The sequence below is a fragment of the Andrographis paniculata genome, unplaced genomic scaffold (assembly GCF_009805555.1).
Source record: "Andrographis paniculata isolate CXL003 unplaced genomic scaffold, ASM980555v1 Contig15END, whole genome shotgun sequence".
NCBI lineage: Eukaryota > Viridiplantae > Streptophyta > Magnoliopsida > Lamiales > Acanthaceae > Andrographis > Andrographis paniculata.
In genome coordinates this window covers 2,950,370-2,975,507 of record NW_026137435.1, presented here as the reverse complement: position 1 = coordinate 2,975,507, position 25,138 = coordinate 2,950,370, and the positions used below count along the sequence as shown (strand labels likewise).

At 37.6% G+C, this 25,138-nt stretch overlaps 1 pseudogene; it reads left to right on the top strand.

The window, feature by feature from the left end:
* Positions 1 to 1,002: 1,002 nt before the first annotated feature.
* On the top strand, positions 1,003 to 24,689 carry LOC127260695 (heat shock protein 90-6, mitochondrial-like; annotated as a pseudogene).
* The last annotated feature ends 449 nt before the right edge of the window (positions 24,690 to 25,138 follow it).

The window sequence follows — 25,138 nt, the reverse complement described above, 5'->3', positions numbered from 1 at the left end:
ATAGACGGAAATTAGGAAGGGACCAAAAAAATCTTCCCCATTAGAGACGGAAATTAGGTATGAAAATAATTCTATCACAGATAGAAACATAAATTAAAAGACAATGTTATTTCATTAGTAATTAGCAACAAAATAAATAACAAATTTAATTCCATCCCAAATTAAGAACGGAATTAGGGACAAAAATTGTTTTCATCCTTAAATAAAAATTAATAAATAATTTATTTATTAAATGAAATAATTAAAATTATTTTTTTTCCTAATTTTTTTACCCAACTAGATTTTCCCAAAGTGTATAAAAATAATTAAAATAGTAATAAATTTTATAAATAATTAAATTAAATTAAAATTAATTATCAAACATAAAAATATTAGTGTATTAGATAATAATATAATTTAAATTAAATATAATTATATAAAAAAATTTTATAAAATCTAAAATATGAATTATTAATAAATATTTTTTTATTAATATTATTATTATTTAATTTCATAAAAAAATTAATAATATATAATAATATTTTTGGCATATTACCCTAATCACTTTCATTACACATTTATAACTGCTAGCCACACACAGGTCACTTTCTTCCTTCTCCATTTCTTTCACTTTCATCTTCTTTCCTCTATATAATTTTTTAAAAAATAAAAAATAAAAAATACAAAACCCAAGTTCGAACCATAAACCAGCAGATTAGATAATCTGGTTTTGGTTTCCGTTGGACGCCGCCGGTTCGAAATCGATTAAGCAACAGCTCTACCTCGCATAATACCTCTGAAATCGTCGCTAGCCATATCAACCACTTGCCGCCTCTCACCGTCGACCTAGAAAATCACCGTCGGTTTCTGTGTATGTGTTTCTTTTTCTCTTTCTCTCATTTTTTTCTACTGATATAGTGTTGATTTGGGTACAAATTTTGCTTTGAGTTGTATTTCTTAGAGAGATGTTGTGTTGTGTATCTATTTAATTTGATTTGATTTTACATTGTGTTTCTTAGGAAGATGTTAATACTGCGTTGGTTGCACACTAAAGAGGTATGCTGTCAAAGTCTTTTAATCATCATTGATATTGGTTTGACATTGACCTTTTGTTTTCTACTTTTGGTAATTGCTCTCCTGCGATAAAAAAGATAAAAGGTATACCCTCGGTTGTGGGAAGAGATAGTTAACACTTATGATTAGTTATCTTATATTTTAAAAACCACGCCACTCTAATATTTTGTTAAAGATCTGTACATCTATCTTGATTTTGAAGGCAGTTGCATGGTTTTCCTTCCTATGTTCACAATGATTTAAAATTGTGCAGGTTGAGGTTGATGAGGATCCTGCTGATGCTATTAAGGATGGACAAGATGGCAAAAATGAGGTAAGATTTAAAGTTGCATATATTTTAAAGCCAGCAGGAACTGACTACAGAACTTTTGAACCTATGTACTGTTTCTGGTGGAACAGAAAAAGAAGAAGACCAAGACTGTTGTTGAACGATACTGAGATTGGGAGCTTCTAAATGAGACCCAACCAATAGGGTGAGGCTGTTAATTTGTGTATTTGACTTGATTTTCTCAGTAAATGCTTTTGCATGAAATTTAATAGTTCTGGTTGTTGCAGTTGCGTAACCCCAAGGAAGTCACCACTGAGGAGTACAATGAATTTTACAAGAAAACATTTAATGAATATTTGGAGCCCCTGGCCTCTTCGCACTTCACCACTGAGGTTGTATCTAAATTAAACCATTAACCTGATGTCTTTTGTTTTCAGGCCCTAACTCAACCTGGTATCTATCATACAACTGCAGTAAATACTTTTTATTATATGTTCTTTGAAGATATTATACAAGGAGATAAGCCTTGGAAGAATGATGCAAAACTCATTGACATTATGACAGTAGATCTCTGTCATGTTAATTGTTATTCATACTGTATTGGTTGTTGCAGGGTGAAGTGGAGTTCAGGTCTGTTTTGTATGTGCCATCTATAACACCCACAGGGAATGATGACATAGTCAATCCCAAGACAAAGAATATAAGGCTTTATGTGAAGCGTGTCTTCATTTCTGATGACTTTGATGGTGAATTGGTAAGAGAAAAATAAATGTTCTGTAAGTATACATTTTTTTTTTTTCATGAGTCAATCTTTGTCTTCTTTCTATTTAGAGCAGTTCCCACGGTACTTGAGTTTCATCAAAGATGTTGTGGATTCGAATGATCTTCCCTTGAATGTCTCACGTGAAATCCTTCAAGAAAGTCGTATTGTAAGTATATTGAGTGAATTATCTTCTTCTTGTGGATACAGTTGGCTGCTATTTGAGATTTTGGGCTATATGTTGATTCTAAAATTATTATTGCTTGCTGTTTAGGTGAGGATTATGAGGAAACGACTGGTGCGCAAGGCATTTGACATGATTCCGAGAATAACCTTGAGTGATAATAGAGATGTATGTCCCTTCCTGGCTTTTTATTGGAATTTCTAAGAAAACAAAGTGGAATTCCCAAAGCTGTTACTATTTTTGTGTTTCTTGTTAGTAAAGCAGAACATTATCTGACTTGCATTGAAGATCGTGAGAACCACAAACGCATTGCTCCATTGCTGCGGTTCTTCTCTTCCCAGAGTGAGGAGGAAATGATCAGCTTGGATGAGTATGTCGAAAACATGAAATCAGATTAGAAAGATATTTATTACATTGTTGCAGGCAACATATCCGGTGCAAGGAATACACCCTTCTTAGAGAAACTCGTTGAAAAGGATATGGAAGTGAGTTCTATTAAATATCCTGACATGGCTTCTTCTGTTGGCCTTGCTTGCTTTCTGCTCATTCTAATTCAATCGATGCAGGTTTTATTTTTAGTAGACCCTATTGATGAAGTTGCCATCCAAAATCTGAAAGCATACAAAGACAAGAATTTTGTTGACATCAGCAAAGAAGATTTAAATCTGGGTTAGTTTATGAAAAACCTCTCATTTAAACATTTGGCGGTGGCTATTTCCCTTTAGATTTTTTAAAACACGGAATATAACATGCTTGTTTTAGCGATCAAGGAAGGAATGTCTCAGCTCGGTGATACAGAATATAGCCGCGATGAGGCGCTTCTTTCCTTGGTCCACCGGGATAAAAAGAAAATAATTTATGGGCTTGGATCACTTGCAGCACCGTTGCCAATAGAGGAGGTTTTCGATTCCAGCGACGGGCATATCCCGAGTGGTCCGAGTTACCCCCAACGTTTGGAGAATCTCGAGAAAAATCACACGACCATCATTGAGCAGCTCAAGATGATCAATGCTCGCTTGGACAAGCACAACGACTATGGGGACTCTAGTGCGCCTCCGGTTTGTTGACATTTATGTTTTCCGCATGATTAATATTTAGTATTGATGATATTATGACTGGATTATATGTTTTGGACCATACATGATGTTGGAATGTTTCAAATTTCTATAATTGAAACATTTTTTAGATATTTTGGACGTTTATTATGGATTTTTAGTTGATTCAGTTTGGTTGTTTGATTGTGGTTTGAAATTTCGTTTCGTACTTGTATACAGGTTGTAGTACGGTTGTTCCATTGCGATTTGAAATTTGATTTCATATTCGTGTACTGGTTGAAAAAGACATCGGTAAATCGTGCAATGAAAAATTGTGTAAAATTAGGGACGGAATTTGTGACGAATTTTGTCCGTCCTAAATTTCCATCCCGAAATTAGGGACGGAAATAGTGACGAAATGTTTTCATCACTATTTTGGGCACCAAATTTGTAGTTTGTGTAGTAATGGAAATTTTCGTCCCTAATTTCATTCTTAATTTTGTCTTTAATTCTGTCCTTAAATTAGGGACGGAATTCGTGATGGAAATTTCCGTGATTGACTTTATGACCGCATTTTGGTTTAGGTTAGGCATGGAAACTTCCGTCCTTAATTTCGTCTTTAATTTCGTTCATAATTCTACATCTAATTTAGCGACGGAATTAGGAACAAATAGTGTTAGCTACGAGAACTTTACAGAGGGAATTTATTTTGTTTCTAATTCCATCTCTAATGTCATTAGTAATGGAAAAAATAGATTTTGGAACGGAATTTTTCCGTCTCTAAAATGCTATTTTCTTGTAGCGGAATGCTTATCATCCGGACTGACCAGGGACCACCGAAGAGCCGCCACATTCGAGTGAACTAAAAACTCAGCCCACCAGCCGTCGAAAGAGGGCAACGTGCTCGGATTAAAAGTGTAAGATGAATGTGGCAGTTCCTCAATATCATGGATATAAGCATGCCAATCGTCGACAAGGGACGATCCCAAAATCTGACCCACAGTAAGGGGGGGTAGAAGGAAACCAAACAGGGGGATCCCTTGAACCAAACCGAACTGGCGCGCGCAGTACTGAGGTTGGTAAACCTCCCATAGCAAGGGATTGTATCAAGAGGCCACAGACAACCCCCCGACTAAAATATGAGCAGTAAGACATTTTTTCCAACAATAGGAGCTAGAAATGTCGGCAGTACCAGCGACCGAAGTGTCAAGAGACGTAAAGAAACCAGACAGAGGGCTGAAGTCAGCCGAAGATCGACTGGTCTCGCGTATGAGAGAGTAGGTGATCGAATGGAGATCACCTTGAAAACAGGGATATGACGCCAAGTAAGGACCCAAAGCTACGAACGGCCGGAAGGGGAGTTCAGGGCGCGGGCTGATTAAATTCGGGAAATATAACCGCGCCCATAACTTGAGAAACCACAGAGGGCCCGCTCCGACTGGTTCGCGGGAAGAGGAGACAAAGAGCTTCCCTAGAAATTCGTTTATGCCATGACATGACACACCCAGGAAGTACGAGGCTAAATTTATCTCCGCCCCAGACGTAAGGACATGCACAATTGGTTCTACCTCCCGGACAAATCCTTTCGACGCACAACAAACGAAATACTTACTAAGCCAAAACATAAGGAAGGCATTGTGTTCCAAAGACTCAACGGGACCGGAAAGCCTATTCGACGCAATGAACTAACTCACGGTGGTGTTGCTATCATAGGCGACGGGAATCGGTAATCGATCGGGCTTATATGATGGGGATAAAGGATGTTCTACCCTTTTCGAATGGAGGCCCAAAATCGCGACCACATCCAACACGGTCGGGGCCAGGATCCCAAAGGGAAACACGAACGCGTTTATACTAGGGCTCCAAAAACACATAAGGGACTTGATCATAAGATTATCGCGAGGGGTAAAATCAGTACACACAGACAACATATCCCGAATGCCCCAAGCTTGCCACTGCGCCCATATAAAGGATCTATTATATCTTTCTAAGACTTGAACTCCGAAATACTACTAGGGAGCCGAAAAATACGAGAAGGAAAAACAGTAAGATCGAACCAAGATTGGGCTAGCAAGAGCTTACCCCCACCGAGGGCGTCGAAGGAACCCTCTGGCAACTCATCTCGGTCTTTCGCGAAGGGCGCAAGCCTGAATCGAGTCCCGCCGGACGATGAGGTGGCCCTCCCGGAGCGCGTCGGAGAAGGACGACCGGCCTGATCGCCTGGCTTCGGCCTAGACATCAGAGTTCCCCCCGTGGTGAAAAAACTGAAGGTAACCCTCAACAGTATCTCTCCGCCCACCGGTCGCCGGAGTCGCCGTGAACGCCGCCTGGTCGCTTCACTGGAATGGACCCAGGAACCACCGCGTCCTGCTCCGAGAATGGAGAGAATGAGTTCACCGGTGAAGAAATGGAGCTGAAGGGAAGAACGAAGAAGAATGAGAGGGTTTCTTCTGTGAGTGGAAAGAGGGGAAATGAGTGAGGTGTGAGGTTTTTGGGGAAACACAAAGAAAACGGGACAAGTGCTAGCGCGCGAATCCAGATTCAGAAGATTACAAAATTATCCGGGTACCAAATTAATTTTACCCGAAATGATTTTGTGGGGGGCATTTGTACACTTCAAAATTTAACCGAGCCGGCCCAACCTGGAACCCCAGTCTCGGGGGATACGGTCCATAAGAAGGCCCAAATCAGTAAGGCCCGTGGTCAACGGGTAAATAGATAAAGCATGATTTGAAAATAAGATGTTGGAGAAAAATAAGGGATAAGAGCCTTACCCGAACAAGATCGTGGAAATAAAAGAAAAAGGAGGTTGAGGACGCCATTCATGAATTCATCTTCTTCTGCATTAATTTTTTCTCTACAATTTTAATTTCCTGCATTATTTTCAGACTTCTACAGTTTTTCCCGTTAATTCCAATTTAATTTTTTCAGCATTCATTCCAATTTTGCCTACTTTCTTCGTTAATCTTTCAGTTATCGCTAGATAGCCCGGATCCTTTCTTGAGGAGGCCGGGGAACCCTACGATTAAAGCAATTCCGACAGGCTTTTTCGATTAAGCTGTCGGTGGCAATTGTTTTACGACAATAGTAGGCTATATCTACGACAGAAGAAAAATAGGCTTTGATACTATGTTAGAAATTTTTTTTGGGGGGATAATGAGATTGTCTTATTGATTATCAAAATAATGAGCCTATATATAGGCAATACAAAACAGACTCAATATACTAAAATCTAAGTAATCTAATATATGGATTAGATCAAATCTAAATATAAACCTACTAAATTTAAAACTTAATACCTAAAATATCTCAATAAAATATTTTAAATTTTTTATCATTAAATAATAATACTTACTATTTAAATAACTAATTTATACTACATTAATTCTCAAGTCCAAATAAAATGTTGCATCTTTGTCGGGACGGAGGGAGTATATTTTAATACTTATATTTTAATACTTATCGAATTCAATATCTTTTGAAACGCAATAAGATAAGAAATTCATGAAAAAAATAACTAATACATTAATAGAAAATAAGATTTAAATAATTTAGAAATTATCAATTACAAATATTATTAAGTTTACCAAGAAAAAAAATAACTGTAAAATAAATAAGAGCTTGAAAAATATAAATAAATATCATATTAAATTATTTATACAGTATATAAAAAAAGTATATGCAAAAGAAATGACAATATGAGTTTCAACAAAAAGTAAATAAATTAAAAATAAAATTTATAAAATTTAAAAAGTGTATATATATCCACTAACACTATAAAAGAAATTGTAAAAATTATATAGATTTTAAATACCCTATTATGATGATAAAAAACTGTAAAACAAAAAGAAATAAAAAAATCATAAAAATCTCAAAAATGTCATAATTGAAGAATTAGAGACTGATCTCAAATATATAAAATATAAATAATTATGGTATGATACAAATAATTATAGAATAATATAATTAAATGATTTAATTAAAATTAAAAATTTATAGATTATGAAATTTAAAATATGATTAAAATATATATTTAATTTGATATTTTTGAGAGGAAAAAGAATTATAAATAGTAAAATTAGGTTAAAAAACTTACAAGTAAACACACCCATAATTATTTTCCAAAAAGAAATATAATAAATTATGCTGGACAAATCAAAATAAAAAAAAAAAAAAATTGGGATGAATACTAAAATTTTAATTTGAAATATAAAAAAAAAATAATAATAATAATAAAAAACATAAACACCGAAGATTTTTATAATTTAAATTTTGAAAAAAGCATGGATTTTGTTTTGGGTTTTAAATAATAGTAAAATTTTGAATTGAAATAATTATTTGATAAGATATAAATATATTTTGATATAATATTTTAAAGATAAAATTAAATTTTAGTGGAATACAATAAATAAAAAATAAGTGTTTAATTTACTATTTTTTTAATTAATAAAACCAAAACTAAAATCTCATAGATAAATAAACCTATAATGTTTATTTGGTTTTTTACCCAAACAAAATGTAACATTATTCGATGCACATATTCTTAATCAAAATATATTATTTTTTAAAAATATTTAAAATATTATTTGAACTAATTTTTTTTTTTTAAAAAAAATCAAACTAAAATCAAACATACCTATTATTTTTTTATAAAATATTGCATCAAACCAATAATAATAATAATAATAATAAACTTTACCATTTTAAATTAATGACAAAAAATTTTAGTGTGTGTACGGAGTATCTAAAAAATATGCGATTCTAAAAAAATTATTTAACAAAATTAGAAATTTCATGCAATAATAAAAAATTAAAATTAAAGTCGATTAAAACATACAAAATATCACTAATTATAATATTTTCACAATTCTTAGGGGTTGTATTCAATCATGATTTTGAAAGATTTTTTGAACATTTAAAATTGAGTTTCAATACAAATTTTTAAAAGTAATTTAAAATTCTAATGTATTCAATCAAAATTTAAAAAAAAATCCTTTAAAATTTGATATTCTATCCAAATTTTTAATTTTTGTATAAAAATGTTACCGGCTTCAACAATTCATATACTTTAAAAGTTATTTAAACATTATACAGTATAAGCAGAGATTTTGATAAATTTTTTAAAATATGTTATTATTATTATTACTATTATTATTATTATAAGTGCTAAATATTATGATAATATTTATAAGTAATATTATAATATTTTAATAAAATAATAATAATTTCAAAAATTAAAAGATAATAGCAAATTATTAGCAATTTTTTAAAAATATATATTTTAAGTAACATTTTAAATTAATTCTTATTTTTCTTGAAAAAAAAAAATATTCAAATAAATTTAATTAAAAGAGATACTGTATAAAAAGAATTTGAACCCGAGTCACTTGGCAATGAGACATTATTCATCTCCATATGCATTTTATTGCATTGTCATTTCACATTAAGTCGTTAAATTAATATTACATATACACATATAATAAAATTAAGATAAAATTCTAACCAATTAAAACAAATGGTGGCGGAAATAAAGATGACGATGATAAGATTAAAATAATAAATAATTTATTTTTTTAACTATTATATTTTTTGTATTTTTATGTAATTATTCGAATAATTTTTTTACCTATAAATGTGTTTCATATAAATTTATACAAATCATATAAATTAATAAAAATTATTTTACAATCCTATAAAATCTATATAAACCCATAAAAAAATTCAATTAAATCTATAAAAATCCATTTATATCAATAAATAAAATTCATTAAACTCTGTCTTATGTGAATTTTATAAATCCACACAAATCCATAACTTTTTCAAATTCATAACTTTTTCAAATGAATATACCTCTTTAACTTCACAATAAAAACACTTAAAACTATATATAGTAATCAATTACTCTCTCCGCCGTCTAAAATTATGCTCATTTTATCCTTCAGTCCCAAACATCTTGCAACATTTGTTTTTTATTTGTCCCAAACATTTTGCAAGAATTAAAAAAAAGGAAATAATTAACTATATTTAATATCTCTCCAACACTTTATCTCATCACATCACTCAAATAAATATACAATTTTCTCTCTTATCATATAACTTAATTCCCAAATTATCGTGTTTAATACTACATACCTAAGTTCCCGTACCAAAAATAAATGTTGCATTATGTTTGGAGCAGATGGAGTACTTATTTACTAGAAAGATAAATGAAAATAAATTTATATGACAAAAGAAAGTTAAAAAAAAATTGATGATATAAAAAAAAGTATTATCTAATTTATTTTATAAATTTATTAAGTGTGTTGATACAACATTGGTATACACCTCATACTAATTTTGGTGATTTTATTTAAATTTTGGTTTCAATTTTTTTTGTTTAGATGTTGATTTGAATGCGAAGAAGGAATAGCAATTTTTTTATTATACAAACTATCAAAATCAAATACTCCGTTTCTCCCATAACAAAATATCCATTTACTTTTTGCATGTTTGATCTTTGAATATTAATTATTATATCAAATCGTATTATAAATAAAGAAAAAATGACAAAAATACTTTTATTGGTGTCTTATAATACTAATATAATGACATTTGTATAAAAGAATTATACAAATATAAGAATATTTTCAATTTTAAGTACAATGACGCAAAAGACAAATGAATACTTTGTTATGGGACAGATGGAGTAATAAAAATTAGGGGAAAAAAATCAAAAGAACAAACCGATGTGTGTTTGTTTGTAGATTTTGAGTTTGATTTTATTATTCTATATTTTTATCCTAAAAATATATTAAATCTAACGGCTAATATATATATAGGGTTTGTTTTAAAAAAATGTTATTAAAAAAAATATTATTAAAAAAATATATTTTAATAAATGTATAAATATTATTAAAAAATATATAATGCACACATATTAATACAATATATATAATATTTTATCTATTAATACAAAATCAACAATTTAACATATAAAATTATTTTTTATATTTTCAATACAATTTCTTATGTCTAACATAAAAAATACATTCGTGAACAAACTTTTATACTGCTGTTGAAGTATTTTTTCAACAATAAAAAAGTAAAATTCGAAAATAGAAAATTATCTTCGAATTTGATATAATTAGTGCCTGAGAATAGGAATCTCTAAACACTGTACGGTACATAAATAAACTGGAAAATAAAAGACTGAAAATTTAAATGATGATCCCCGAATCACTGACTTTGCTGTCGTTTGAAGATAACTGAAGATCCTTTGTCAGTTTCAAATCCCAATCCTTAAATATTCTTCAGAAACGATACTTGGAATCGTCGCCCGAACGGTTACAACGTCTCCTCTCAACCGTTCGCTAACTCCTCTTTTGCTGACACGTGTTCTCAGCCGACCAAGCTATTATTCTCACTTGCTCTCCGCAGCATCCGACCTCCACAACAACCAACAATTCGCTCATCCAACTGTGGATCAACCGACTTGCCTATCCGACCACAAACCAACAGACTTGTTGGTCCGACCGCAGACTTCCGACTTGTTGATCCAGCCGCAAACTTCCCGACTTGCAGACCATCCGACTTGTTGGTCCGACCACAGGCCTTCCGACTTGTTGGTCCGACCGCAAATCTTCCGTCTTGTAGACCATCCGACTTGTTGGTCCGACCGCCCTGCGGACCGTCCGACCTGTAGACTGTCCGACTCGCAGACTTACCGCCCTATGGACCATCCGACCTGCCTGTTTCTTAAAAAACGTCCAGTTTACCCGATTGTCTTGAAATACCCCCTTAAAGAGTCTAAAAGACCCAATTACAAGTCCATATCTTCTTCTAATTTGGGCTTTTAACCTAATTATAAATTTCATACGTAACAACTTGCCCGCCGCCATCGGACTTTCAAATGCCATTCCTTAATTGCCATTTGGAAGTTCGTAATCTATATATAACCATACCCCTTTTGTGGAGCCGCCTCTGCAACTGCGGCCAGTTACTACAACACATTGGGTGTCACAAAACTCTCAATCTTCACTATTGGCTTTCGTTGTTTCTCAATCTTTGCAACTCCAAAATCATGGCGAATCAATACATACCTGTACTTCCCTTCGACGGATCAGTTCCTGAAACAGCTTTTGTGGCGACGAAAATGCTCACTCCAACCATTCACCCATACTGCACTACTCCTGAAGACTCCAATCGAATGAGAGAGGTCTTGGAGGCAGGAAATCCACTAGCCGTCAACAATCCCAACTACAACGCTATCCGCCTCCTTGATAGCATCAAAACCCATCTGATGGATCCCAAAGATCCATACCGCACTTGGTACAAAAGGGTAGCAGAACATTTTTAAGATCAATGGAAAAGCCAACAAATCGACCAAGCCATACTTGTTTCCACTCTCCCATGTCATTTACATGAGAAAGTTCTTTTAGCAATGTCGGCTTTCTGGCACCCTGAGATGTGTGCCTTCCTTCTTCCTACAGCCCCTATCAGTCCCACACTCATGGATGTGGCCATGATCGCACATTTGCCAATTGTGGGAGAAGACCCTGTAATGGGTGCCCTAGATGGGCAAGAGCCCAATGCAGACCATTTGGGCTGGTCTTTGGCTGGCGTTAAGGAATGGGGCTAGACCAAATTTTTAAACGACCAGCGGGGAGCAGACGGGACCTCTGTGACCGACCGTGAGCATGTCGCCTTCCTACTCTTTTGGCTTTGTAGGTATGTCATAGTTTCCCCTTCGAAATGTGTCCTTCCTTCTCATCTTGACCTGGCCATACATATAGCCTCAGGTCGTTTCTTCTCCCTAGGCACTCTCTTCCTTGTCAATCTTTTTGAAGGGCTATTCAGGGTTAGCACCCGCCTTTCAGATAAAGATGGCAAAAAATTAGATACCGCTGCGTCGAGACCTTTTTGGTTCTTGGAATTGTGGTTCCGTCTCTATTTCCCCGAAGTGTTCCAACTTGGCCAACCCCCTGTTGCTCCAACACCTGGTAAATCTCTGGGAATAGCCCTCAATCGACTCTGCTTAGGTCGTAATAACCTCCAAGCATCCGACCCTATCATAACTGCTCTTCTAGCCGACGACCGTAGTAACTCCCAATTTTACATGTACCGAAAGTACGTCGGTTACGCGTCCGGCCTGTTTTGGCCATTCCATGTATCTTCACCTTTGTTTGAACCAGACCTACTTCCGCATCCAACTTACTCCTTCTCCTGGGATGCTGCTCTTAAACCGAGGTCTTTATTTATTAGTAAGAAAATTGATAAGAAAGGCCACAAAGCATTTTATACCTTCAGCTATCAGCCTCAGTTTTTGGCATGCCAATTCGGATGCCAACAAGGCTTACCTGGCCCCATCACCTGTCCACATTTAATAATTCAAAGTCTGGATGGGAGAGTCATTCCTGAATTGATCGCTCCTTATGTATCCCAGCTTACCAATTACATAACTTCCAACTCCTACATTCCTTTCCGAACTTCTCCAGCTTCAATTGAATCATTCCGCGAATGGTGGTCGGTCACCTGGGCCTTAACTGCCCCTAATAAGGATCGTCTGCTGGGCATTCTCCTACCCCAGCCTACGTTGATATTAGGGGCAGCCCCATTGACCAATACCCGAAGGAAATTAGTCGCTCAAGGCACTGGATCGGGTGCTCCACAGAGGAAAAGAAGAGCTTCTCAGACTCAAACTATCCCCTTCTCTGGAGATAATCAACAGATTTTGAGAGACCGCTCATCAGGTCGGGCACCCGTAAAGACCCGACCTCGTCCAGGTATGTTCCAATAATCCTGATTTAATCTGACTTTTTCCTTAACATTTCATTAATCACCATTCTTATATTCAGGTCCGACTTCGGCCAGGACGACCGTCCAAACTGCTTCAAACCCAAACAAATCACCAGAGTCACTAACCGACCAACTCCACGAACCTGAACCCCCCACCAACCAACGGACCTCAATACAAGCGCCTTCACCAGCCGAACTGGCAAAAACAGGGATTTCAACCAACAGTGAGGCGACTGCCTCACAGATGGGTAGGTTGCCTTCTGTCGCTTCAGACCCATCTCTTCCTAACATAGAGCCAATGGCCACGCCTACATCCGCCTCTGCCGCAGTCGCCTCTGGTGCCGCGGTCGCCCCTATTGACAGAGATATCTCTGATGCGGCCGTCCATATTGTTCTCGACGAACCGACTGCAGCCGCCCTAGACGCATCCGACCAAAGAGCAGCTGACTTGAGGGCAGCCGACTCTCCTCCAGAAGCGGACAGATGGTAAGAAGAACCCGCAGCTGCTCAACCGAGGGGTCTTTTACAAGAGTTACAAGAAATACCCATCCTCTAATTCAGAGACCTCTGTTAACCTGGTAAAAACTCTAGATTCCTTTCTTCAAACTAAGGGCCAATATTCACATGTTTCCAACATGCAAGGACCCCGATCAAAGCCACATCGTCCATTTGAAGCAGCCGATGAGTCAGCCATTGAAGTACCAGTCGCTCATCCTTCCAGACCTATAACAATCCTGGCACCTTCTGCCACCACGATCCGTCCAGAAGTAAGTACAACTTTCACAACTAATTCTCGATATTTGTATTTCATGTAATCTGAAATAAACATCCATTCTTCTAGGGATGTCCTGATTTAGCCCCTTTGTCGGCTATTCCAATTCCGACAGACGTCCGAACCATAATTGCACAGGCTGTTGATCAATCTTTTCCCGACTTGGGATCAGACTTGCTTGACAGTCTTCTTCAAACCATTGGTGGCATTCTATTTCCAATTTCTCCAGAATCGGCTGCTACCCCCATTCTTCATCGGCTGATGGAGCGACTGTCTGAACTTCTAAATGACATTTTATTCGCTCAAATCCTGTCAGTCAAATCACCTTTACCCGACTTGGAGCAAATAAGCCTGGAGGCTTCTTTGACTAAGACCAAGGAATCAATTCAACAAGCGACTGGAAGACTGGAAGGCCTCAGTAACGCCAAAACAAAAATAGAACAATCAATTTAACAGAAAGAGGCAGAATTGAGAGCACTTCATCAAGAAAAATATGTCCTGGAAGGCCACATAGGCGACGAACAACGCCTGATTGAGCGGCACAAGAAAAATGAAGCCAATTTGGACCAAGAATTAAAGATTCACGCCCGATCCCAACTTGTAAAGCGATACTAGTCGGCTGCTAACAACAGGCGACTCTCCAGGACAGAAGATAAATGGTCCCAGATTAGAATTGCTTTAGGGTCTCTTCTGTAAAATTTTTGAAACTTTGACTTAGTAAATAAATTTTTCTTCTATTGTTAAGGATCACTTTCCAAAACTCCGACCCTCTAGGGAACAGATCCAACTCATCTCTTTTTTAAACAGTTGCAGTCCCTTACAAATCAACAAACAAATGTTTAACCACAAACTGAAATTTGGGCACGCCTGAAACATTTATTAAAATGTCACACCATTGTCCTCATGTTCCTGTAAACAATTGGCAAGGTGTTATTCAACCCTTCTTCGTGGGTAACCATCCAGTTGGAGGCCATGCCGAGGACCTATTATGCATACTTAAATAGTTGGATTTCAAATTCAGATTTTCCAAATGAGGCAGAAAAACCATTCATCGTGTTATTCGCCTGATGGAAAATGTACTGGAAGGATTCGAGACTCTTCGGGATATACAGAATCGCCTTCCTGAAATTGATCATCATATGGATTTGATTGAACACCATGTGACAGCCATACTCCCAGACCTCGGCTGGGATTATACATTCTCCAATCAGCGCGCAGTCTTTTCGAGATTACGCACCCTTGTTGATCGTGAGCGTCAAGCCGTGACAGACATGAAAGCTCGCACTGACTATGATCTAGAGAATATGCAAGATCAATAGGAAAAGTACCGACCCAATTTAGAATACCTTATTGATGAAGAACCAGAACTAATCCTTAATCACTGGAATGAAGACTCTGACTCGGAAGAAAGGAATTCTCTGCGTGACTCATCACCTGATAATGAGTGAACCATTTTTGGGTCCGAACCCTTAGTAATCGGGTTATGAGTAAAATTATTGTTTCATGCTTTCTTGTTATCTGAAAAGGCAAGAAAACACCTCTTTAGATATTTAGCATTAATACAATTGTGTACCCTTTTACCTTCTTGATTTATAATAATAAAGGCACCATTTCCGATCTCCTTTTGAACTACAAATGGTCCCTCCCAATTCGGAGACCACTTCCCTAATTGATCAATCTTCTTATATGTAGGAAGGATAGTTTTCCAGACCAGGTCTCCTTCTCGGAAGGTTCTATAAAAAACCTTCCTTCCATAAGTCTTAGCCCTGATCGATCTCTGCTTTACAATCTGATCAATTCCATGGAGTCGACTAACATCCAGACTTTCCAATTGTTGCAACATCATTTGTTGATATTCCTCAGTAAATTCATCAATAGTAAGGCTTGTACGTCCAGATAACACTTGAACTTCGGCTGGCAACACAACATCTTGTCCAAAGGTGAGCTGATATGGTGAAAACCCTGTGGTAGAATTTCTGTTATTCCTATGCGCCCATAAGGCTCGAGATAACAAAAAATGCTATTTTCTTGGGTTCCCTTCAATCATTTTCTTTATTATCCCAATGATAATCTTATTAGCTGCCTCTGCCTGCCCATTAGCCTGGGGATAATAAGGTGAAGAATGATTCAAATGAATACCAAACTCTGCCAAGAAGGTTAAAAACTTCTCTCCAGTAAAGACCAGACCTTGATCAGTTGTTATTGAATGAGGAATACCATACCTATATATGATCTGATTCAACACAAAATCTATCACCTCTTCCTGATCCACGTTTTTCAAAGCAACCGCCTCGACCCATTTGGTAAAATAATTTGTTGCAACCAAGATAAAGCAATGATTTTTAGATGATGGAGAATGAATTTTACCAATAACACCCATAGTCCAAGATTTAAAGGGCCATGGTTTTACCATAGCTTGCAATTCTGTGACTGGCAAGTGATTCAACTGCCCATGCTTCTGACATTCTTGGCAACCTTTGGCGAATTGTATGCAATCTTCGAAAATATTTGGCCAAAAGAAACCCAAACGATGAATAGCCCATCTTATATTCAAACCTGCCCGATGAGCTCCACAAATTCCACTGTGCACTTCTGTCATCACCTTCAAAGCCTGTTTGGACCGCAAACATTTCAGGAGTAATCCTTCGAATGTTCTTTTGTATAATACTCCTTCTAACAATTGAAATCGCAACGCTTTCAACCGTATTCCAATCGGTACATTCGCTCCAGGATCTTGTAGATATTGATAATTTATGTCCTCCAGTCGGTTCCAGTTTCTATTTCAGGGCCGACCTCTACACACATATCTTTTGGGATTCCCTTACAAGCTTTTTGAGCTAATTCATCTGCAAATTGATTTTCCTTTCTAGGGATGAACTCAATTATCACTTCGGAGATCTTTGATAACAACCGACCTACCACATCTCTGTATCTGCGTAGATGGGGATAATTGCAAACATATTGTTTGTTTACTTGGTTGATTACCAATTAAGGATCCCCTCTTATGATCACCGATTGAACTTTCCTGGCTATTAAGGCTTCCAATCCCAAGATTAAAGCCTCATATTATGCTGAATTATGGGTCATGACTTCTAATTGCAACAGCAACTTGACCCTTTGACCATCTGGTCCCTCCAACAAAACACATGCACCCGATCTGTTTCCTGAAGTAGAACCATAAAAAAACATTAACCAATTTTGGGTACTTACATAAGACATGTATCCGGTCGGTTCTTGCTCATAACCTGCGAAGTCTGCCAAAAAATTTGTTATTGCTTGACCTTTCACCGCCCTCAAAGGAGAATGATACAAATCGAAAGGGGCTAATTTAATGGCCCACTTCATAAGTCTGCCCTGCATAGTAGGTCTTTGCAGAATTAACTGGATGAGGTCAATCCTTGAAATAACCTCAATTCTCCTGGGCAACATATAATGCTCAAGTTTGGTGCATGCAAACACTAATGAATAACACATTTTTTTTGGCATAGTATAATTTAAGTCTGGTCCTGTAAGAGTCTTACTCAAGTAATAAATTGCCCTTTCCTTTCCACCATCCCCATCTTGTGCTAATAAGCAACTAACCACTTTATACGTATTTGCCAAATAAAGTTTGAGGGGCCGACCTTCTTTGGGGGGGCATCAACACAGGTGGTTAAGCCAATGATTGTTTTATAGCTTCCAAAGTTGTCTGTTGGTCTGGTCCCCACTCAAAAGCACTTCCTCCTGCCTTCAATAATTTAGTGATTGGTTTGACCTTGCCAGCAGCATTGGAAATAAACCGTCTGAGATAGTTTACTTTCCCCAAAAGACTTTGTATTTCCTTAACCGTCTTGGGTGGTCGGCTGGCAAGAATTGCTTTGGCTTTATTAGCATCGATCTCAATTCCCCTCTCATGAACCAAAAATCCCAAGAAACTCCCGGCTGAGACACCGAAAGCACACTTAGTCGGATTCATCTTCAACTTGTACTTCTTCATCCGACTGAAAGCATCTTTAAGATCCCTCAAATGTTCCTCAAAACTGGAAGATTTGACTATAACATCATATATATATACTTCCATGGATTTACCAATGAGATCATGAAAAATTGAATTCATGGCCCTCTGATAAGTCGCCTCTGCATTCTTCAAACCAGAAGGCATAACAGTCCACTCATATATACCTAAAGCTCCTGGATATCTGAATGTTGTCTTGTGAATGTCTTCTTCTGCCAAAAAGATTTGGTTATATCCTGCATAACCATCCATCAAACTGAGAATTTTGTGTCATGTTGCTGAGTCAATTAGCATGTCAGCCATAGGCATCACATATTCATCTTTAGGAGTAGCCATATTAAGATCCCTGAAATCAATACATATCCTGATCTTACCATTCTTTTTAACCACTGGTACAATATTCGCCAACCAATCTGCATAACGGCAAGGCCGGATGAAACCTACTTTAAGAAGTTTCTGAATTTCCTCTTTGATCTGAGGCATTAAATCAGGACTCATATGCCTTGGAGGTTGTTTGTAGGGCTTAAAATTTTTTTAATAGGTAATCGATGCTCTATCAGACTTCGCTCTAGACCAGGCATTTCTGAATAATCCCAAGCTAAACAATCAATATTGTTTTTTATAACCTCGAGCATCAATATTTGTTGCTCTTCAGACAAATAACCACTCATTCTTATTATTTTTGGAACCAGGTCGGTTCCTAAGTTAAATTCCAGTAAAGGATCTTGTGCTGAAAAAGCTGGTTCTATCTTCTCTAATAAATCAGACCAACAAAATTGCTCATCTTCTTGGAAATGAACATCATGAGTCTTTTTGATTTTTTCTACTTTTTTCAAAAGCTGATCTAAATAAAACTGATTAATAAGTACACTACAATCTTGTAAATTTGCACCTTCCATAAAAGATATATTATAAAAAATAGGTTTGGCTTCCTCAAGAGCCATGCAGTACAACTGTTCTTTTTTAAAAGAACATTGAATTCTGGCCGATGAATTTAAAACCCTTCTTTGGGTATTCATTAGCCATAAAAAACTGAGACATTGGGGGTACACGACCGGAATAAAAAACTGACTCTTCAACTTGTTCTGATGCTCCGAAAGGGTTGTCATTTGCTTCCATTTTGAAGACTTGATTCCCTTCCCAAAACATTAATTGTTGATGTAGTATCGATGGTACACATTTAGATGCATGAATCGAGTCTCGTCCAAGTAGGATTGAGTATGTAGTATCCGCATCCACCACAAAGAAAACAGAAGAAATCTTTTTAGGACCGACTTCAATTGAGGCGACCATCATACCTTCTGGTCTGGTCGGCTGCCCTGTGAAGCTAGTCATCTCAAAATTCACAGGAGATAAATCGTGAATTCCCTTCCTTAACTTCTTGAGAGTCTTTAATGGCATCACATTGAAGACTGCTCCGTTGTCTATAAAAACTTTCGTGATTGGTTTCCAGCAAATATGAGCATTAACATACAGAGGTTTTAGATGAGACGCCGTGCCTTCTGGAATGGGAGGGAAGACTATTGGAGGAACCTCTTACTGAAAATCAGGATCTGAGGCTCTTCTATAAAATCATCCACCAGACTTGCCCACAAGGGTTCTTCTTCAATCCAGTTAATTCCTGTCATTCGGCAGGGAACTCGTGGCCCTAGTCGAGACTTGACAGACCTTGAATCAGCTTCTGGAATTTCGTCCCTGGTATCAGTTTCAGGTTGAACTGTCAGAGATTCCAAACGAAACTCCTCCAGAGATGGATTGATGTTAATCCGCTCACAATACTGACATCTGAAACCTTCAATTTTTTCATCTGATACGCCTTTACCCATTTTTTGTATGGACCGACCTCTCTAATTGCACTCAAAGATGTCTTGCACATACTTAGGTTGCCCTGAGGAGGAGACTCTTATGGACCGACCTCCCTCATGATAATTAGCAGCACTTCGCATGTTGGTCGGCTGCTTTGACGAGGCGACCCCTATGGACCGACCTCCTTCCGGAGAATCAATAGCACCTTGCGCATCATTCGGCTGCTCAAATGAGATGACCCTGATGGACCGACCTCCTTCAGTATATTTAGCAGCGCCTCGGATGTCATTCGGCTGCTTCGATGAGGCGACCCGTATGGACCGACCTCATTCCAGAGAATTAATAGCACCTTGCATATCATTCAGCTGCTTCGATGAAGAGACCTTATCCCTGTATCTCGCAGCATACTTGCGCTTGGCATTCCGAATCTGAGTACGATTCATGCCTGGAAAACGAGGATCCACATCAATTGGTAAAGTTTTTTTATTTCGAGTCCATTTGCTTCCGACCAAGCCCGTCCTTCTAGTTGGGTGGTCCCGAATCAAAACTTGCTCCTTTAACTCCACATTAAAAGAAATATCTTGGTTATCCCATTTTTCAGCCACTGTTTTTTAACAAACCTTGAGTTTTTCTTCTGGTCGACCACTGTTTGATGAGTTTCTTTTTTCCGATCTAGGACTTGCTTGTATATTAACCATTGTTGTGGTTACTTTTGGAAAAGGTTGTTGCTCTACACCCAAAGTAATATATTTGAGCCGACCTGCCTTAATGGCCTTTTGGATCTCATTTCGAAAATGAGTGCATTGACTTGTATTATGTCTGAAAGAGTTATGCCACTTACAATATGGTCTTCCTTTGATCTCTTCCTTAGTAGCCAACCTTTGCCTTTTTGGAATTCAAATCTGGCCGTCAGTTAGCAAAATATCAAAAATTTCATCAGCCTTTGAATTGTCAAATGTAGGTTGCTCTTTTCCTTCAGTTCCTGGCACTGCCTTTAATTTAGAGCATACATAAGGCTTTCCTGAAATGATTTCGGCCGCCATTTCTTCTGTCTCGTCAAAATCAAAGTCGTATGCTTCTGTTTCCATACTCGCCATATGCTGAACTTTATTACGCCTGAAATTCTGATCCCTTTCTCTAAAGAGAGACTCTAAACGTCCAGCCTTGGAAGCGAGACTTGCCAAATCTTCCACATCATGAGAAGTGAGTGCCTCTCTTAGGCGGCCGTGCATATTCCTGACCACTAAATTTGTCATTTCTTTTTCATTGATTATAGTAGGACAACGTCCTTTCATCAAACGCACCCTTTCAATAAATTGTGAGGCTGACTCCTCTGGATATTGCTTCAATTCCAATAAATCGGTAAGAGAAATAGTTGGTAAAGCATTGAAGAATCTAGCATGGAAAGCCATTTCCAAACCTTCCCAAGTTTGTACTTGCCCAGGTGGCAGATTTACAAACCATGAAGAAGCCTTTCTGGTAAGAGATAATCCAAATAATTGCAGTTTATGAAAAGGATTATTTCCAACTTCTCCCAACTGTGCTGTAAAACGACCCACATGCTCTATGGTGGAGGATCCGTCTTCCCCTGAAAAAGCATGAAAATCAGGTGGTCGATAACTCCTTGGAAGTGGATAGTCGTTAATGATCCTTTCGGGGAAAGGTCTTTGATAAGCAGGACGATTGGCCATCTGAGGATTCAAACCGAAATGCACTCTCAATACTTGTGCAACCTCTTCAAGATCCACACGAGGGTGTTGATGATCAGGGATAAAGATGGGATCCTGTATATGTCCTCCTTGCCTCTCTTCCTTGACAATGTTTGGCTACACATTTTCAACTCTTGTTCCCAAAGGAACATTATTAGGGAAAGTTAGAGAAGTCTTCCCCCTATCTGTTTGGTTGAACGTTGTGGCGCTTGGAAATGTGCTGTCAACGTATGACGGCCCTGCGAAATTTGCTTGCATTCTTGATGGTGATATTCCTGGCGGCGTCTGAATGGGTTGAAGGGTAACCCTTGATAAAGCTTGATCTAACATGTTCTGCATGGGATTTTGTTGCTCGCGCAACATGATGTTCTGTTGCTCGCGCAACATATTTTGCATAGCCGAAGTTTGCTGATTGTTTAATTGTTGAACATAAGACAACCAATCGGTAGGTGGTTGGGGAATCTCCCCTCGATTTGGCATAACTGGTGGTGAAATATTTTCTCCCACTGGTGCTGGTGATGATTGAGGTTATGAGCCTGCCATATTGATTTTTCTGATGATTCGGCCGGACCTCAGTCGTATGAAATTCTCTGTTGATGTAGGATCAACAATCTTGTCTTTCTTCCATTGTGGTCGCCAATTTGTTGAAGTATTTTTTCAACAATAAAAAAGTAAAATTCAAAAATAGGAAATTATCTTTGAATTTGATATAATTAGTGCATGAGATTAGGAATCTCTAAACACTGTACGGTACATAAATAAACTGGAAAATAAAAGATTGAAAATTTAAATGATGATCCCCGAATCACTGACTTTGTTGTCGTTTGAAGATGATTGAAGATCCTTTGTCAGTTGCAAATCCCAATCCTTAAATATTCTTCAGAAACGGTACTTGGAACCGTCGCCCGAACGGTTACAACGCCTTCTCTCAACCGTTCGCTAACTCCTCTTTTGCTGACACGTGTTCTCAGCCGACCAAGCTATTATTCTCACTCGCTCTCTGCAGCATCCGACCTCCACAACAACCAACAATTCGCTCATCCAACTGTGGATCAACCGACTTGCCTATCCGACCACAAACCAACCGACTTGTTGGTCCAACCGCAGACCTTCCGACTTGTTGGTCCAGCCGCAAACCTCCCGACTTGCAGACCATCCGACTTGTTGGTCCAACCACAGACCTTTCGACTTGTTGGTCCGACCGCAAACCTTCCGTCTTGCAGACCATCGACTTGTTAGTCCGACCGCCCTGCGGACCGTTCGACCTGTAGACTGTCCGACTCGCAGACTTACCGCCCTATGGACCATCCGACCTACGGACCGTCCGACCTGTAGACCATCCGACCTGCCTATTTCCTCAAAAATGTCCAGTTTACCCGATTGTCTTGAAATACCCCCTTAAAGAGTCTAAAAGACCCGATTACAAGCACATATCTTCTTCTAACTTGGGCTTTTAACCTAATTATAAATTTCATACGTAACAACTGCATTCAAATATAATTTTATATTCAAAATATAAATTTATGTCACATTAAATAATTATTCAATTTAAAATTTTATTATTTAAAATCTCAACCTGAAAAACAAATACATTGTCTTCGTCCCATACAAAATGACACGACCAATTCCAAAAATTTGAGTTCCTTCACATACAATCAAATCATATTAATATAAGATCAAAGAAATTAGAAAAATGGAACTAACGACATTATTTAAAAAAGCATCTTCATCGAGCAACAGTTAGAGCAAGCCAACGACCTCTTTTAAGAAGCCCTCGGTGGGCCTTTCGAAGTCTTTCTATCAAAAGATTGAGATTAGTTATCCGTAACGGCCGTTTCTTCGACACCCCAATCTCGGAATTGATGCCGTCCGGTGCAGGTGAGGCCACATCAAGGTCTGTCAATTCGTTTTCTTCTTCTCATCTTCTCTTTGTTCGTCATTCTCTTTCCATCTTCTCCCAATTTGTCTTCTTCTTCCCCTCTTCTCCGTTCGTCATCTCCCAGGAAGAAGACTTCCTTATCGAGGAGTATGAAGCCCGAAAAGAAATTGTCCGCGGGTAGTACACCCATCATCGAGGAACGGATTTCGTCGAACATAGCTACGCATTTGGGGACAAATTGCAATTATAAAGTGTGAAATATAATTTTTGTGATGTATAAAATAATTCCTATATGCGATTTCTTGCTATGGTACTTTAATTGGGAAGTGCGCTGCATTCCTGATCTGTTTTAGGTGTCTAGCTAATACTACTAGTGAGTCGGGGTTTTTGTGTTTCTGTGGATATATTGACATTGCTGATAAGAGCTGAAAATATGATATATTGGGGGTGGCTCTGTCAGCAGCAATTTTAGGTGTAGGGTGAGATTCGTTGTGGATTTTATTGTTTTAATGCATATGGGTGTGCGGGCGAGTCCTCCGATGTGTGGATTTTTGGTGTGTTGTCTATGTGATAAATTGAATTTACCTGAATAGCTTGGATAAATTTAATTTTCCACGATGGATATGTGGATGCCCGTGAAAGTAAATAATTGGATATCTTTCTGTTCAATGATTTGCTTCCAGAAGTTAGTTATGACATGAATGTACATCTCCAATGTCCTTGAGTGTACCGTCAATAATTTCTGTCATGTGATTTCTTTATTGATCCTGGCCCATGGGATTTCTCGTGTACAATAACTTATTGCAGGTGATCAAAATGAGGAGAAGGAAAAAGAGATCAAACAAGAATTTGGTCAGACTTGTGACTGGATTAAAAAACGTTTAGGTGATAAAGTCGCCAGCGTTCAAATCTCAAACCGCCTGAGCTCGTCGCCTTGTGTTCTTGCATCCGGGAAATTTGGCTGGTCTGCCAATATGGAGAGGTGATGTGCCTACTTAGTGTTCATACATCCACAAAAATACAGTCTATTTATCTTAAATTTTCCACAGGTTAATGAAATCCCAAGCAGTATGAGACCCCTCAAGGCTCGATTTTATGAGAAGCAGGAGAGTTTTTGAAATCAATCCCGATCATCCAATTATCAAAACCTTGAATGTACGGTTTCTTCATTAAAAACACTTCTCCGATGTTCCAAACTATGGGCAGTTTTGTTTCCACTGCTAATCATAATACTCTTAACAAAATCCCAATGCAGACTGTGTCCAAGACTAACCCAAATGACGAGGAAGCGATGAGAGCAATCGATATTTTGTACGACACGGCTTTAATCTCCAGTGGGTTCACCCCCGATGAGAGCAATCAATCTTTTGCCTACCCACGATTACATACAGCGTGTTTTGGCCTAGTTCTGCATCGAGACACTTCCGGCCTATATTCAAGTCAGAATCCACCCTAGGGGGTATCACTTGGAAGCGTGTCCCTTTGATAACAAAACAGTGGTACGAAGTCGAGATGAAGGTAAGTTTATAAAATCAAATATCACATACAATAGTTATAACTGTACAACAATTTTACTAAGAGAGTTTATAAGTAACCGATGATGCTTTGGCTTGCAGAAACACGTTAAGTGGAAGCCAAGAAACGAGGTTAAAGTCCGTCGCATCTACAACAAGAAGGCCTGTAAACTTTACAACAAATGGGTGCATGAGGTCCGGAACAGCAATGACGAGAAGGTTACCTCGGCCATTCCCGCAAATGTCTTGGAGCATTGGAGGGAGCATTGGAAATCCAAGGATGCCGTAAAGAAGTCAAAAATAGCAAAAGCAAACCGACAAGGTGAAAATTCTAATATTGATGCGGAGTCCACACACACTGGTGGATCCCAATCGTTCATAGAGACCTCGC